The 15,937-nt window shown below is 43.4% G+C and overlaps 1 protein-coding gene across 1 annotated transcript in view; it reads left to right on the top strand.

Moving 5' to 3' along the window:
• Klb (klotho beta) overlaps window positions 1-15,937 on the top strand; it is a 36,403-nt gene that overhangs the window by 1,504 nt on the left and 18,962 nt on the right. The gene's annotated exons all lie outside the window — the stretch shown is intronic.

Below are 15,937 nucleotides of genomic sequence, written 5' to 3'. Positions count from 1 at the left end.
TAGCTCCTACTGGGTACCACAGGTTATGGGAAGCACTTTTTTGTGTACCACGTTTGACCCTCATATCAACCATGAAACAGGCCCTCCTTTTCACTGTTCCCGTCTTAAGGAGACCTGAAGCTCAATGAGATTAACTATCTTAGCCACTGTTCAGAATAAAATTCAGCAGCTATAAACCTAAGCTGTATGACTGGCAACATAATTAAATGCTCTTTAAGTCTTTTTTATTAAAGAGTAACTTAGGGACTTCGGAGTGGCACAGCCTCATGGGAGGCTACCATCTGAAATCAGATATAACCTCTTGGATAAATAGTTCACTTGAGAAAAATAAACTACTCTAAATATTGTTATACTTTAAAATGAAAAAAAGTGAGCAATAACATTTTATAATGTGCTAAGGGAAATCATTTGACTCCTAAGGAATCAACATTTCAAATATGTACAAACAGAAAAAATGCCCAGGCACATAAAACATACCCATTTAACCCTCTTTTCTTTGGATTTTCTGAATTTGCGTAAACATATATCTTATATATTTAGTCCGATAGTTTCAGTCACATCTTCCCTTGGCGAGAACCAGGTTGTCTTACGTTTTCAAGGTCATTCATTGCAGCCGGCGTTAACTTTTAAAAAGCTGTATTTATGTGGTTTCCCTTTTCCTCTATTTCATCAGCTAGACTTTTTTTTTTAAGTTTCTGTTACATTTGTACATGACTGTGTGAGTGTGTGTGCGCACGCGTGTGGTGTGAGAATGTGTGCACACACCAATCCCTGTGCACGTGCCACGGTACCCTTGTGGAGGTCAGAGGACAACTTGCCGGAGTCGGTTCTCTCCTCCCACCACGTGGGTCCTGGGGAACAAACTCAGGTTGTCAGGCTTGACTACAAGAGCCTTGACCACTGAGCCATCTCAGAAGGTTCCATTTTTAAGTAATCATGTTGTCCCAAGTCACTTCTCTGATGTGCTTATGATTTCTAAACCACTAGCCTAAATAAGTGACCTAAGGAGTTCCTTGATGCCAGCCAGACAGTGAAATGCGCTGCCTAGCCCGGTGACCTATTGCACAGAGAGAAGTCTCGTAAGGCTTTGGTAGCCTCAAGTGAACTTGTTCCCCACATCTCCTCTCAGCCTTTTCTTTAACATAAAAGAGATTATTTTGATATTTTTGTGCTGCAAGAGTATTTTCCCTTCCTGCTTTTCCTTGTGGCCCAGGAGAAGCATTCTTTAGAGTTAGTTTGTAGTTTAAAAGCACTTACTAAATTAAAGCTAATTTAAAGCTCAAGTGTTATGTGACCTTAGGATACTTTATTCTCTACTTCTCAGAGGTTTTGAAAAACCATACAATAACTGTTAGAGTCACTTTAGCTCTAGAATGATCTCCAAAAGTTTATCTCAATTTGAAATGTCCTGGTTTAGAGGCAACCTGAACTGTCTAGCTCACTACAGACTAACGAGGAATTTGGGTTTCTGTTTGCTTGTTTGTTTTTAAGATGAAGCTTCACACAGCCCAGACTAACGTTGAATTTGTTGTATTTATTATATAACTGGGAATGACTTTGAAATTCTTACCCTTCTGCCCCAGCTCCCGTGCTGTGAATAGAGGTGTGGGCCACCATTCCTGATTGGTGTAGCTTTGGAGATCAAACTGAGCGCTTCGTGCATGCTAGGCAAGCTCCCAACTGACTTAGACTCTGTGTTATTGAAGCTACTTTATGATTCCTTGATGTAAGTCTATACCCCTGGCGTAAATTTCCCATAATCCTACTGGCCAATGGATGTTCTGAATTTTTAATAGTGTTTGGAGCAGAATAAGGGTGAGATTTGTCTTATCCATTTTTAAGCATCTAATTAACTCTTGTATGTAATTTTCACAACATCCTTACAAGGCAGCTATAATCATGCCCATTTGACAGAATAAGATTGGAAATATGTATCATGTTGTTTCCCTGCATAAAATCCTTCAGTGGCTTCCTAAAGCTTTGAGGCGAGGGTCTTCATTTGTCCTTCAAAACACAACCCCTGCCGTCACGTCAGCTCACGGCTGGCCACTCTCTCATCCAGCTGCCATGTCACTCTGGGAGCACGCACGACCCATCCTGATGTGTTGTTGGCAGTGGCCAGGTTTACCTTGCTAGTGCTCTACACCCAGCCCTCCTAGCACTTTCCAGCCAGACAAAATGCCTTTCAGAGCCCCGTTTTTTCTGTCCAATGTTGTGGGAAAATTGTTTTAGACTGTTACCCCCTCAGAGGTAACTGTCCCTTCTGTCCTTCTGTGGGCTCACAGCAGCCATGTCGTCTGAGCCTTCTTTGTTTGTTTTTGTTTTTTGCAGACCAGGCTGGCCTCGAACTTGCAGAGATCCGCCTGTCCCTGCCTCCCTAGTGCTAGGACATGCCACCAAGCACATTACATTACATGCACCGTGCATTGGTGTTTTGCCTCCTGTGTGTCTGTGTTTCAGACAGTTGTGAGCCGCCATGTGTGGTAGGGGGTGGGAAGAACTGAACCCGGTTCTCTGGGAGAGCAGCCAGTGCTCTTAACCACCGAGCCGTCTCTCCAGCCCCTGATCCTCTCCTTCCTCTTCATTTAGACAGAGTTCCTACAGAGACTTTCTTTGATGCTGCTGCTGTGTTGTTGTTTTTTGTTTTTATTTATTTTTCTTTTTTGTCTGCTTGCTTCTTTGGTTTTGTGTTCTTATGCCATGTTTATTTGGTTTGGGAAGGAGCATGGGCAGGCTAAGGCACAGGGGTGAAGGTGGGAGGATGACCTTAGGGAGTCATATTCTCTCTCTCTCTCTCTCTCTCTCTCTCTCTCCACCACGTGGATCTTAGGGATGGAACTCGGGTCCTCGGGCTGGGTGGGAAGTGCTTTTCCCTGTTGAGCCCTCTCACCTGCTCGGCTTGCTCGCTCTTGGGTTTTATGTTTCCAGCATCTAACGCAGAACAGTTGGCACACATTAGGGTATGGATGTCCAGTGAGTGAATACTTTGGGGTTCTAACTTAATCTTTGTAATCCGGGAGCCATGTATCAAGGATGTAATCAAGTCCATTCCTCCTGCTCCTTTGTGCTGTCACTTGTTCCGGATATATCGCAGATATGAGTCTGGCGGTATATTCATCAGGATGTGCTCGCTGTAGTGACAGACCGAATCCAAGTCGGCATTAAGCAAAAGAGAGCAATTTCCTGGCTGACTCAGCAGGGACAATGGACGCGGCAGCTAGGACGCCCTCAGAGGGCCCTGTCCTCCCTCCCTCGTGTCCGTTCCTTCTGATATGTGGATGTTGTTTTCTCCTTCATAGAAGAAAGATTTTAGCTGGGTTTGATGGCATGTGCCTTCAATCCTAACACTCGGGAAACCTATCTTTGTGAGTCTGAGGTTACCCTGGTCTACACAGAGTTCCAGGCCAGGTAGGGCAACAGCAAAAACACTGTCACAAAATTCAATATATTTTAAAAAGAGAAAAGGAGATCTCTTACATTCAGTTTTTTGTTTTGGTTTTTGGTGTGGTTTTTTTTGTAGGTTTTGTTTTGGTTTGGTTTGGTTTGTTTGCTTTTGTTTGTTTTGGTTTTGGTTTTTTGAGACAGGGTTTCTCTGTAGCTTTGGAGCCTGTCCTGGAACTAGCTCTTGTAGACCAGGCTGATCTCGAACTCACAGAGATCTGCCTGCCTCTGCCTCCCAACAGTCAGATGAGTGAGGCAATACACGCCCAATGTACCAATCCAAGCACTCGGGGTGGAGGCAGGAAGGTTTCAAGTTTCAGGCCAGCCTGGGTTACATAGTAAAAGTGTCTCGCTGGGTGTGGTGGCATATGCCTTTAACCCCAGCACTTGGGAGGCAGAGGCTGGTAGATCTCTGTGAGTTCGAGGCATGCCTGCAGTTCCAGGACAGCCAAAGATACAAAGAGAAACCCTGTCTCAAAACAAACAAACAAAAACACAAGAATCTGTCTCTAAATAAATAAACAAATAAGTAAGTAACTAAATAAATAGGACTAGCAAGACGACTCAACTGGCAAAGTCACCTGCTGCCAAGCCTGATGACCTGGTAGGAGGAGAGAAGCTCCCATGAGGTCTAGGGCCTGCGCCCACCCCCAAACAGACACACATATACACACATGCCTACAAAATAAATAATATATAATTTTCAAAGTAAATAAGTAAAGTTGCCTTCTCAGGTGGTACCCTTCCTTCTTTGATCATCAAAGCTGAAAGAGTTCATATTAGTTAGTCAAGACAATAATGGCATTCATTTTTCATTCTATTCTTAAATTCATAAATATGAATAATAATCTAAGTTTGTAAATTTGCCCCAGAAAGTGGGGCACCTGGGAGCCCCTGAGTAAATAGTCTCAAGGTTGGGGTGTGAGTTTGCCAATGAAGCAGTCAGCCATTCCAAGTTTATTAGTTCACAAAGCACTGCTGGCGTCCACATTAGCTGTGATCCTTCTGCGGCTTTGACGTGTTATCTTTCATAGACATATACTGTTGACATAGTGAGGGTTTCTCGACCCCAGAGCGATTGACATTTGGGGCTGGGCAACTTTCTGTTGTGATGGATTATCCTGCGTATTCTACGGTGTTCATCAACAGCCATGGATCTCCCCGCCCCTTCTAATTCCTCAGCCTGAACCAGCCTTGCTTCAGGCTGGTGACAGCCCGAGTGTCCCTAGACCATTGCCAAATGTCCCACAGTGGTCAAGAGTCCTTCCCTTTCCTCCACTTCTCAAAAACCAGTGACTTCTATCTGTACTGGACAAGCTTTCAGATAAAACATGGCTCTGTCGAAGGGTGGAAAGACGGCTGTGATCTTACAACACAGCTTCCAGATTTTCGTTGGCCCTCTAAAGGGCACGTCTAACTTCAAAGTTAACTCGTTTGCTAGGAAGACACCATACTTTAAGAAATGTTTTCAGGAGGGGGCTGGAGAGGCTGACAGCACATATGGCTCTTGCAAAGGACCTGAGCTCAGCTCCTAGCACCCATGACAGGACCTGAGCTCAGCTCCTAGCACCCATGACAGGTGATTCTCAATTGCCTGTAACTCCAGCTCTAGGCGAGCCAATGGCCTCTTCCGAACAGTGAGGGCACCTGTGTTCACATGCACTTGCACAAAGACAAACATATACATAGAATTTAAAAAATTAATCCTAAATAATGGTTTTAAAAGTTGGTATAAACCAAATGATGGTGACACATGCCTTTTATCCCAACACTTGGGAGGCAGAAGCAGGTGGATCTCTGAGTTTGAGGCCAGCCTGGTCTACAGAGCGAGTTCCAGGACAGCCAGGCTACACACAGAGAAATCCTGTCTCAAAAAACTAAAAAATACAAAAAGAAAAGAAAATACCACTGAATATGAATACATAAATTTTACACAGCATTTTAGCATGCATTTACTTCTTTAACCAAACCTGTTATGCCATTTTAAAATATGCCACAAAAATGCTTTCTCTTATTTAAGTAAAATAATTTAAATGATGTGTGTTGTTTATTAGTTAGGAAATGCCAGTGTTTGCATTTTGTTTTTTAAATTTACTTTTCTTTCTTTTTTGTTTTGTTTTGTTTTTACTTTTTGTTTTTGTTTTGTTTGTTTTTATTTTTGAGGCAGCGCTTCTCTGTAGCTTTGGAGTCTGTCCTAGAACTTGCTCTGTAGCCCAGGCTGGCCTTGAACTCAGAGATCTGCCTGTCTCTGCCTCCTGAATGCTGGCATTACAGGCGTGCGCCCCCACTGCCTGGCTTACATTATTTTTGCATCTTTTTTTTTTTCGAGACAGGGTTTCTCTGTGGTTTTGGCTGCTTACATTATTTTTGATTTTTAAAATTTATTGTGTATGCCAGACATGGTAGCACACACCCTTAATTTCAGCACTTGAGAGACAAAGTTAGATGGTTCTTTGTGAGTTCAAAACCAATCACATCTACTTAGTGAGACCCAGGACAGCTAGAGCTACGTAGAGAGACCTTGTCTCAAAAAAAAAAAAAAAAAAAAAAAAGAAGAAGAAGAAGAAGAAGAAGAAGGGCTGGAGAGATGACTCAGTGGTTAAGAGCACTGGTTGTTCTTGCAAGGACCTGAGTTCAATTCCCAGTACCCATGTGGCAGCTCACAACTGTCTTTAATTCTGGAACCTAACACCCATGGTAAAATACCAATGTGCATAAAATAAAAATAAATTAGTTTAAAAAAATTAAATGGTCAGCCTGGACAGTAACTCGAAAAAAAAAAAAGAGAGAGAGAAAAAGAAAAATTGTGTTCTGTGTATGTGCGTGTGTTGGGGATAGGGCTGCTCACGTGCAGTGACTCAAGTGTTAACGTCAGAGGTCTGCTAGGAGAATTAGTTTTCTCCTGCTCTGCGGTTCTCTAGATCCAACTCACACCACGAGGCTTCACAACAAGCCTTTCCCCCACTGAGTCAGCTCACTGACCCTGACTTTATTGTAAACGAACTTTACGCTACAGTCTTCAGTAACATGGTTTTCTATCAAACGCAACCTATGTCAACACTTTTTTGTATGCCACACACAAATGCTGACATGCTTTTTGACATTCCTTAGGGATTTTAGGGATTGCTTCACACTGTGAAAGAGGTGTCAGGGCACGAGATGTTGGGAAACTCACTCGAGGTCAAGCCCTCACCGGCTGGTTCCTGAGCTTGGGATAAGTCTATTTTTTCTCCTTGTTTTCCACGTCTTTGAGGACTTTGTCCAACCATTTCTTTGCATCATTAGTTGGAGAAGCTCACATAACACTGGGCAAATGTTACGTATATGTCAAAGAAATAAATAGATCTTTTAAAAATCATTTTCTTTTTCAAATTTTTTTAATTTTTTTATTCTATTTGTTTATTTTTATTTTGTTTTAGGGTTGAGACGGGGGGTTTTGTTTGTTTTGTTTTTTGGGTTTTGGTGGGGTTTTTTTGTTTTTTGGCTTTTCAAGACAGGATTTCACTGTAGTTTTAGAGCCTGTACTGGATCTAGCTCTTGTAGACCAGGCTGGCCTCGAACTCACAGAGATCCACCTGCCTCTGCCTTACGAGTGCTGGGATTAAAGGCATGTGCCACCACCGCCCAGCTGAGACAAGGTTTTATCATGTGGCCCTGGATATCTGGAACTCACTTTGTAGACCAGACCAGCCTTGAAATCACAGAGACCAACCGCCTCTGCCTCCCCAGTGCTTGAGTTAAAAGCAAGCACCACCATGCTGTCAAGTTTTTATTTGCATGTGTGGTGGGATATGCCTGTAATCTCGGCACTTAGGAACTAGAGGCAGGAGGATCAAGAGTTCAAGATTAATTGCTGCAAAGTTAGCTTGAGCTCCATGAGACCCTGTCTCAAAAAGTCAAATAAATAAAGTTTTTAAAGGCAAACAAATAAACAAAGTAAGGCACAACTCCTCCCGCAGAGGTGGTTGCTGTGTGGCTCAGAGCACTCACTGCTCTGCAGAGGACGGAGAGCGGAAGCTACAGCTCCCTGTGACTCCAGCTGGACCCCATGCCTTCTTCTGGCCTCCCCACACACATATGACATGCTCACACACAAGCAGACATATACACATAAGTACAAAGAAAATAAACCTTAACATTTTCAAGTGGACAAGGCTCTGGGTTTGAGTCTCAGCATCCCCCACCACCAAAAAAAGCTTTTCAAAATAGCCCGAGTTGTAAAAGCCAAGTGGTGTGTCAATGAGCGTTCATCATGCTCTCCTATTTCGCTTTGTTTTGTTCTTTGTTTCTCAAGACAGGGTTTCTCTGTTTAGCTGTAGAGCCTGTCCTGGAACTTGCTCTGTCCACCAGGCTGGCCTCGATCTCACAGAGATCCGCCTGCCTCTGCCTCCTGAGTGCTGGGATTAAAGGTGTGCACCACCACCGCCTGGCTGTGCTCTTCTATTTTTGTGTTCATGATTTTCACAAGCAAAAATAAAAATAAAACAAGATAGCAAATAATTTTTTTTAAGACAGCAAATCTTTAAAAATCCTGGTGGGCCGCTAACCCTGAAAGCACGAGTTCAGCCCCCTACTTCCCACAGGGTGGAAAGAGAGAGCCAACCTCTACAAGCTGGCTTCTGCATGCACCGAGACAAACAGTACCTCCCCACACGATAAACCTTAAATATGTAGTCAGAGCTTAAAAAATAAAAGTGAAAAGAATAGAAAATAGCTGGGGTGGTTGTAATCTCAGCACTTGGAAAGCTGAGGAGGTTCCAGAGTTGGAGGCCAGCTGGATATGTTAAGATCTTGTCGCAAAATGCAAGAGGAAGGAAACTGTCTTTATATAGCTTTTTTTTAAAAGGTGTTGAAATTCTTAAGCAAAAGTTAGTGTTAAAACCACAAAAACAACGTTGAGAAATGAATCCCATGATTTATCCATCTTCCTTGGCCCACATACCACCCAAGCTTCTGTCTGGAATGTCAGAAGACTGCAGGTTTCTAAGATGCACTGACGTACATTAAAAATCACCTCTGCCGGGCGGTGGTGGCGTACGCCTTTAATCCCAGCACTCGGGAGGCAGAGGCAGGCGGATCATTGTGAGTTCGAGACCAGCCTGGTCTACAAGAGCTAGTTCCAGGACAGGCTCCAAAACCACAGAGACACCCTGTCTCGAAAAACAAAAAAAAAAAGGGAGAGATGGCTCAGAGGTGAAGAGCACTGACTGCTCTTCCAGGTATTCTGAGTTCAGTTCCCAGCAACTACATGGTGGCTCACAACCACTTGAATGAGATCTGGTGCCCTCTTCTGGAGTGTAAGCATACATGCAAGCAGATTACAGTATTCATAATAAATAAAAAAAAATTTAAAAAAAAAAAAGAAAAAAAAATCACCTCTAAGTCTTCCAGCCAACCCCCCACAACAGTATTCTGAAAACTATAACTAGTGTCCAAGGGAAGAGCAGGGAGGCTTTTGGGTGCACCTCATTCCTTTGAGGCAGGGTCTCTCCCTGAAGCCAAAAGCCCAGCAGCCCTTGTCTCTGCCCCCACAGCACTGTGCTTGTGTGGACCACACCCAGGTTGTTGTCTCCTCCGCTCTGGGACTAAACTCAGGTCCACCTGGGTGTGCAGTGAGTGTGTTCTTAACCTCTGAGCAGTCTTGGCAACTTCAACGGGAGGCTTTTTGAGGTCTTGTACATATCGAGGTAAATCTTCAAAGATTGGAAGAAATAAATTTTCTTTGGAAAAAGAAGTTTTGAAAGCTCCTTTGGGAAAGTTGTACGATATTATTAATACAGGCAAAATTAAGATTTGCTGCAATTAGAACTAAAAGACTAATACGTTTTTATCTACCAGATCCATAAACTACTTAGCCCGTGGCTAACATGATTTATTTATTTATTTGTTTGTTTATTAATTTTATGTGTGGGGGTGTTTTCCCCACATGTGACACATGTGTGCCTTATGCTTACAAGCCAGAAGAGGGATTCCCTGGAACTGAAGTCACAGTTATGAGCCACTATGTGAGAACTGGAAATCAAGAGCAGACGGTGCTCTTAGCCATGGAGTCTTCTCTCTGGTCATAACATTTCATTTTATTTTTGAGACAGGGTCTCTCGCTGTATTCCTTACTGTCCTAGAATTCTTTATGTAGACCAGGCTGGCCTCAGATTCACAGATCCTCCTGTCTCTGCCTCCTGAGTGCTAGGGTTAAAGATTAGCCCTGGGGCTGGAGAAATGGCTCAGAGAACAAGAGCAGTCTTCCTAGAGATCCTGAGTTCAGTTCCCAGCAATCACATGGCAGCTCACAACCACCTCTAACAAGATCTGTTGCCCTCTTTTGATGTGCAGGCAAACATGCAGGCAGGATACTATAATAAATAATAATAAACCTTAAAAAAAAGATTAGCCCTAACATAATTTTAAAATAGTATTTTTCATTTGTCTTTATAATGTTAATTGTATTTGCTCAAAATTTTAGTGTCCCATTGAGGGGATATTAGACCCTTACCAATATTATTTAGACTTTAAGCAAATTAGTTAATACAGTTATAATTAGTTAATATAATTCATTTAATTATCTAATGTCACAGGTCTTACATTATAATCACACACACACACTTTTTTTCTCCTTTTGAGACAAATTCTCTTTTTTGTAATATACATGACGCATTATTTCTTTTTTTTCCTCTTTATTTTTTTAAATTTATTTATTTATTAAAGATTTCTGCTTCCTCCCCGCCCCCCGCCTCCCATTTCCCTCCCCCTCCCCCGATCAAGTCCCCCTCCCTTATCAGCTCAAAGAGCAATCAGGGTTCCCTGACCTGTGGGAAGTCCAAGGACCACCCACCTCCATCCAGGTCTAGTAAGGTGAGCATCCAAACTGCCTAGGCTCCCCCAAAGCCAGTATGTGCAATAGGATCAAAAACCCATTGCCATTGTTCTTGAGTTTGAGACAAATTCTTGCTGTGTAACTCTGGGAGGCCTGAAACCCACAGAGGTCCTTCTGCCTCTGCCTCCAGAGTACTGAGATTAAAGGTGTGCACCACCATCCCCAAATGCACTTGATTTATTTATTTTTTTCCCCCATGGTATTTATTGAGCTCTACATTTTTCTCTGCTCCCCTCCCTGCCTCTCCCCTCCCCCTTTCAACCCTCCCCCAAGGTCCCCATGCTTCCAATTTACTCAGGAGATCTTGTCTTTTTATACTTTCTACTTCCCATGTAGATTAGATCAATGTAAGTCTCTCTTAGTGTACGCATTGTTGTCTAAATTTTCTGGGATTGTGGTTTGTAGGCTAAACTTTATTTAATTTTAATAAAATGTAGGAAATGCTAACCTGACAGATTTGTTGTTGTTGTTGTTGTTGTTGTTGTTGTTTTGAGACGGGGTTTCTCTGTATAGCTTTGGAGCCTGTGCTGGAACTCTCTTTGTAGAGCATACAGGCCTCAAACTCACGGAGATTCTCCTGTTCCTGAGTGCTGGGATTAAAGGCGTGTGCTACCACCCCCAGCATGACAGATTTAAAATAGTAATCTTGAAGCATGATGGCTTCAAAAACACTTGCCCTCAAGACTGACAACCTGAGTTCAATCCCCAGATCACAGTGGAAGGAGAGAACAGGAACTGAAAGTTGTCCTCTGACCTCCTGCTTGGGCTGTGACTTGTGGGCTCCCCCACCCACAAATCAGAAAAGGAAGAGAAGGCGAGGAGGGGAGGGAAGGCCAAATGGAGGGACAGAGGGACGGAAGGAAGAGAAGAGAAAAAAGGAATGACTCACATTTTCCCCCTCAACCATGTGGTTTCCAGGGATTGAACTCAGCTAGGCAAACTGGCTACAAGCACCCCATCCCCCAACCTTTTAAATTTTCTTTTGTTGCATTTATTGTTTGAAACAGGGTTTCTCTATAAAGGTGAGACTGACTTCCAACCCCCAATCCTCCTGCCTCTGCCTCCCGAGTGCTGGAATTTTGAGTTTGTGTTTCCATGCCTGGCTTCATTATTCTTTGAGATACTTCTAATCAAATTTAAATAAGAGATAGAACTGCTTGGGGACAATTGCCAAAGATGGTTTCTACAACCATAACACCCTGCTATTTCTAAGAGCCACAGACTCAAAGGGTAAAAATGGCACTCTGAAACCTTAAAGAGTAATAATATTTACTTTTTCTAACTACTGAGTAGAAAAAGTTAAACTTCAGTGAATGATTAACAAGAGTTTCGATAAATGTAATTATAAATGATCATAGAATAACTTTGCAGTCTGGTCTAAACAGCTTTGAACTCTCTCATACATGAGAATACACCAGAGAGAGTAAAAACTACTACAAGTCATGGAAATGGGAACAAATGGTTTGAAAACATGACTGGAGGAGAACCGCTCTATGTACTAGATCATTTACGATGAAATGTTGGGGAAAAAAAAAACACCTTCCACATTAGGGTAAGTGTGGCACACGCTTTGATCCCAGCACTAGGGTGGGGCAGAGGCAGGAAGATCTCTGTGAGTTAGAGACAGGAGTTCATAGTGATACCCTGTCTCAAAACAAACAACAAGAACAATTTAAAAAAAAAGTCCGTAGACACACACGGGCTCTAGGAGAGGTGACTGGGCGGCAAGAAAGCTTGCTTTGCAAGCGTGAGATTCTGAGCTCGCATTCCAGCGCCAAGTGAAAAGCCGGGCGTGGCCGTGCTGGTGCCTGTAACCTCAGTACTATTGGGGGTGAAGGCTGGAAAATCACTGGGGTTTCCCGGCCACCACCTACCTTCCAGTTCAGTGAGAGACGCCGTCTCATAAAGCAGAGAGTGACAGAGTAGAACACTCCAAGACTGGCATATCAGTGACCACTGAGACCTTGCCTACACACACACACACACACACACAGTGTGCTCTCACACATGTAAAATATGCACGAGAGAGAGAGAGAGAGAGAGAGAGAGAGAGAGAGAACAAACAAATGAGAAGCACCAGAAACAGGAACATTTGGTGATAAAACGTGTTCTTGCTGTTTATATTATTACGTTTGCCCTGTCCTTAACATCACCACTGTACTATCTGACAATGAAAGTCAGTCACCTCTAGGAACGTGCACTTTTCCTTGTACAAGGGTGGTGTTGTCCTAAACGCAGTGCAGGCGCCATGTCCCTGTCCTCTGCATCTGACACTGGTGATGGCATAAAGGCCACCATCTTCTGGGAAAGACAGCTGATGCGGGAGCGCCCTGAGGGACTCGTGTGGCCTCTGCCACCCTGAAGGAAAACGTCCAGTGCCAGCATTACTGGATCTAGGAAAGAGGCACAGGGTTTTTCCCATCAGTGTTACATGCCATGCTAGGCGCTTGGACATGGATTTCCAGTCTGGGGTAGGAGGATTTCTGGCAGTCCTCTAGGAGCTTTCTAGAGAGTTCTGAATTCCAGAAATATGCAAAGTTGGAAAAGTGGTACTGTCTTTCCAGGATGATGGAATAGCCAGGTATAGCCATAGCACCACATGCCTGCAATTGCAGCATTCAGGATGATGGAATAGCCAGGTATAACTATAGTACCACATACCTGCCATTGCAGCATTCAGGAGGATGGAGAGTCATTTGCAGCTTGTTCTTTCAGAGTTTGGGGCTTCCTTTCTTGTTTTGAGACAGGGTCTCTCATTCAGCACAACCTAGCCTGGAACTCCATATGTGGTCAAGGTTACCTTAAGTTTCTGATCCTCCTGACTCCTGAGTGCTGTTGGGATCATAGATGTGCCACCACACCAGTGGGTGCCTGCTGAAGATGGAAGTGAGGGTTTCCAGCATTCTAGGCAAGGCTTCCACCAACTGCGGGACATCTATAGCCCTCTGTCTGCTCTGCCACAGTCCTGGGGGGTGTAGTTTCAGCTCACTCTAACAAGGGAAGCCACTAAGGACTCGGAGAGGGACATGATTTGGCAAGCTCATAAACCTCAGTGACAGCAGAGCCAAAAGCAGAACCCAGATTTCTTCCGTTCAAAACCAGGGTCATTTCCCCAATGAGAGGATGTAAGTGGAGGACATGATCGTATCATGCTCAAGGATAATTTCCCTGTAAACAAAGCAGCAGATGATCAGAGAACTCATGTACCAATGGCAAAATCAGGGAAGTGATTTGGAAATATTTGAAGCAGTTCTAAGAATTAGGCTGTCCAGGGCTGGTGAGATGGCTCAGTGAGTAAAGACATCCGCCACCAAGTCTGATGACCTGAGTTCAATCCCCAGGACCCACTTGGTGGAAAGAGAGCATGGGCAGCTGCAAGTTGTCTTCTGACCCATGTGATTGTGCACGCACACACTTAGGCACCTGTGCACACACACACAAATAAATAAATGTCACTTGTCTGTCTGGTGCCAGAAAAAGGCATCAGATTCCCTAGAACTGTTGTTATACATGGCTGAGAACCACTACATTGTACTGGCAATTAACCTGAGTCCTTTGGAAAAGCAGCCAGTGCTCATAACCTCTGAGCCATCTCTCTAGTTTCAATAAACATAATTTTTATACTAAAAATGGTCAGCTGGTCATTGGTGGCTCACACCTTTAATCCCAGCACTTGGGAGGCAGAGGCAGGCAGATCTCTGTGAGTCTGAAGCTAGTTTGGTCTATAGAGTGAGTTCCTGGACAGTTCCTGGCTTCACAGAGAAACCCTGATTCAAAACAAACAAACAAAAAAGTCAATCGGGGGGCTGGAGAGATGGCTCAGCGGTTAGGAGCATTGCCTGCTCTTCCAAAGGTCCTGAGTTCAATTCCCAGCTACCACATGGTGGCTCACAACCATCTGTAATGAGATCTGGCGCCCTCTTCTGGCTGTGCAGGCATACACACAGACAGAATATTGTATACATAATAAATAAATATTAAAAAAAAGTCAATCTGTTCCTGTTTCTGACAGGAAAGAATTCAAATAAATTAAAAACTGCATTCCCAAAGTCAGTTACTGCAGCCTTACTTACAACAGGTATAACAAAAAAAAAAAAAAAAACAAGCTTGTATCTATCAAAAGACAAAGCCGACCAAGCAAGTACTGTGTCCTCAAATCCGGAACTTCCACAATGTTGAGATAATTATCAAGACTACAACACAGAAAATGTCTAAACTGAAGTTAGCTGGGAAATGCCTTCTAAAAGGTGGCATTAAAATATCTTCTAAATGTTTTCACAAAAACATGAAAACGTTTTGTTATGTTATGGAGACATTTATTTTTCTGTTTGCTTCTTAGTTTCTTGAGCTAGAATCTCTCTACACAGCCAGGCCAGGCCTGAACTCATTATGCAGCCAAAACTGGCCTCAAACTTACATTCATCCTCCTGCCTCAAGCCTCCAGAATGCTGAGATTATAGGTGTGTGCCCCCACACGTACTGACTGTGATATTTTAAAGTAAAATTTAAGTTTTAAGTTTGAGCCGGGCGATGGTGGCGCACGCCTTTATCCCAGCACTCGGGAGGCAGAGGCAGGCGGATCTCTGTGAGTTCGAGACCAGCCTGGTCTACAAGAGCTAGTTCCGGGACAGGCTCCAAAGCCAGAGAAACCCTGTCTCGAAAAAAACCAAAAAAAAAAAAAAGTTTTAAGTTTATTCTCTACTCAATAGTTTTCACAATCAATAAATTTACAAACTACATGAAGGTATTTCAACCAATATGTGACTGAAATCTGGGAGATTTAGAAAATGGACTTTCTATTTTTTCTTTTTAAAACATTATTATTATTATTATTATTATTATTATTATTGAGATAGGGCTTCACTATGTAGGCCTGGCTCACCTGGAACTCTCTACACAGACCAGGCTGGCTTTGAACCCACAAATATCCACCTGTCTCTGCTTCCCAAATTCTGGGATTAAAGGCATGCACAATCTCGCCTGTCCCTGGAAACTTAAGTATCTTTTATTTCTTCGGTTTCAACAAACTATCTTGATCATACCCATCCATTCTCCATCTCCTTCATTCCACCCCCCCCCCCAACAGGTGGAATAACTTTTCAAAGGACCAGGGGTCCCCTAATGCCCTCAAACGGTGGCAAGGTTCACCATCTACCTTAAGTTATCCTTCCTGCCAGTGTCCCTCCATGGCATTCTGGCCCTTAACACACCTCTGTTTTATTATCTTATTTCTTTCTATCTGTCCATTGAATTTATCAACCTAGACTTCTGAAGAAATCAAAAAGATCATCCTGTTGGACGTGGGAGGGACCTGAATATGGATGAGATTTGGGGATTCCTACTGTCTCTCAAGGGTACTGAGTCCCAAGAGCTGGCTCTAACACAAAAGGCAGTTAGGTTCCTGTCGAGCTACTGAGTCTAAAGAACAAAGGTTGACATGCTCTTCATCAATCATTCCAAAGGTAGATGGCCTTGGACAAGGTAGAAGGCAACCTTGGAAAACCACAGGAGGTTGTGCAAGGGTCCTGGCTGCAGGCCCTTTTGTGTCGTGCAACAGATCCTGCGTACCGTCCATCTGAACATCTGCAAGATTCGGGGCAAATGGACCATCTCGGGGCAAAA

The sequence above is a fragment of the Microtus oregoni genome, unplaced genomic scaffold (assembly GCF_018167655.1).
Source record: "Microtus oregoni isolate MIOR12 unplaced genomic scaffold, Mior012 000021F_ref0000039, whole genome shotgun sequence".
Taxonomy (NCBI): domain Eukaryota; kingdom Metazoa; phylum Chordata; class Mammalia; order Rodentia; family Cricetidae; genus Microtus; species Microtus oregoni.
The sequence above is the reverse complement of the archived record's forward strand: the minus strand, read 5'-3'. Positions and strand labels throughout refer to the sequence as shown.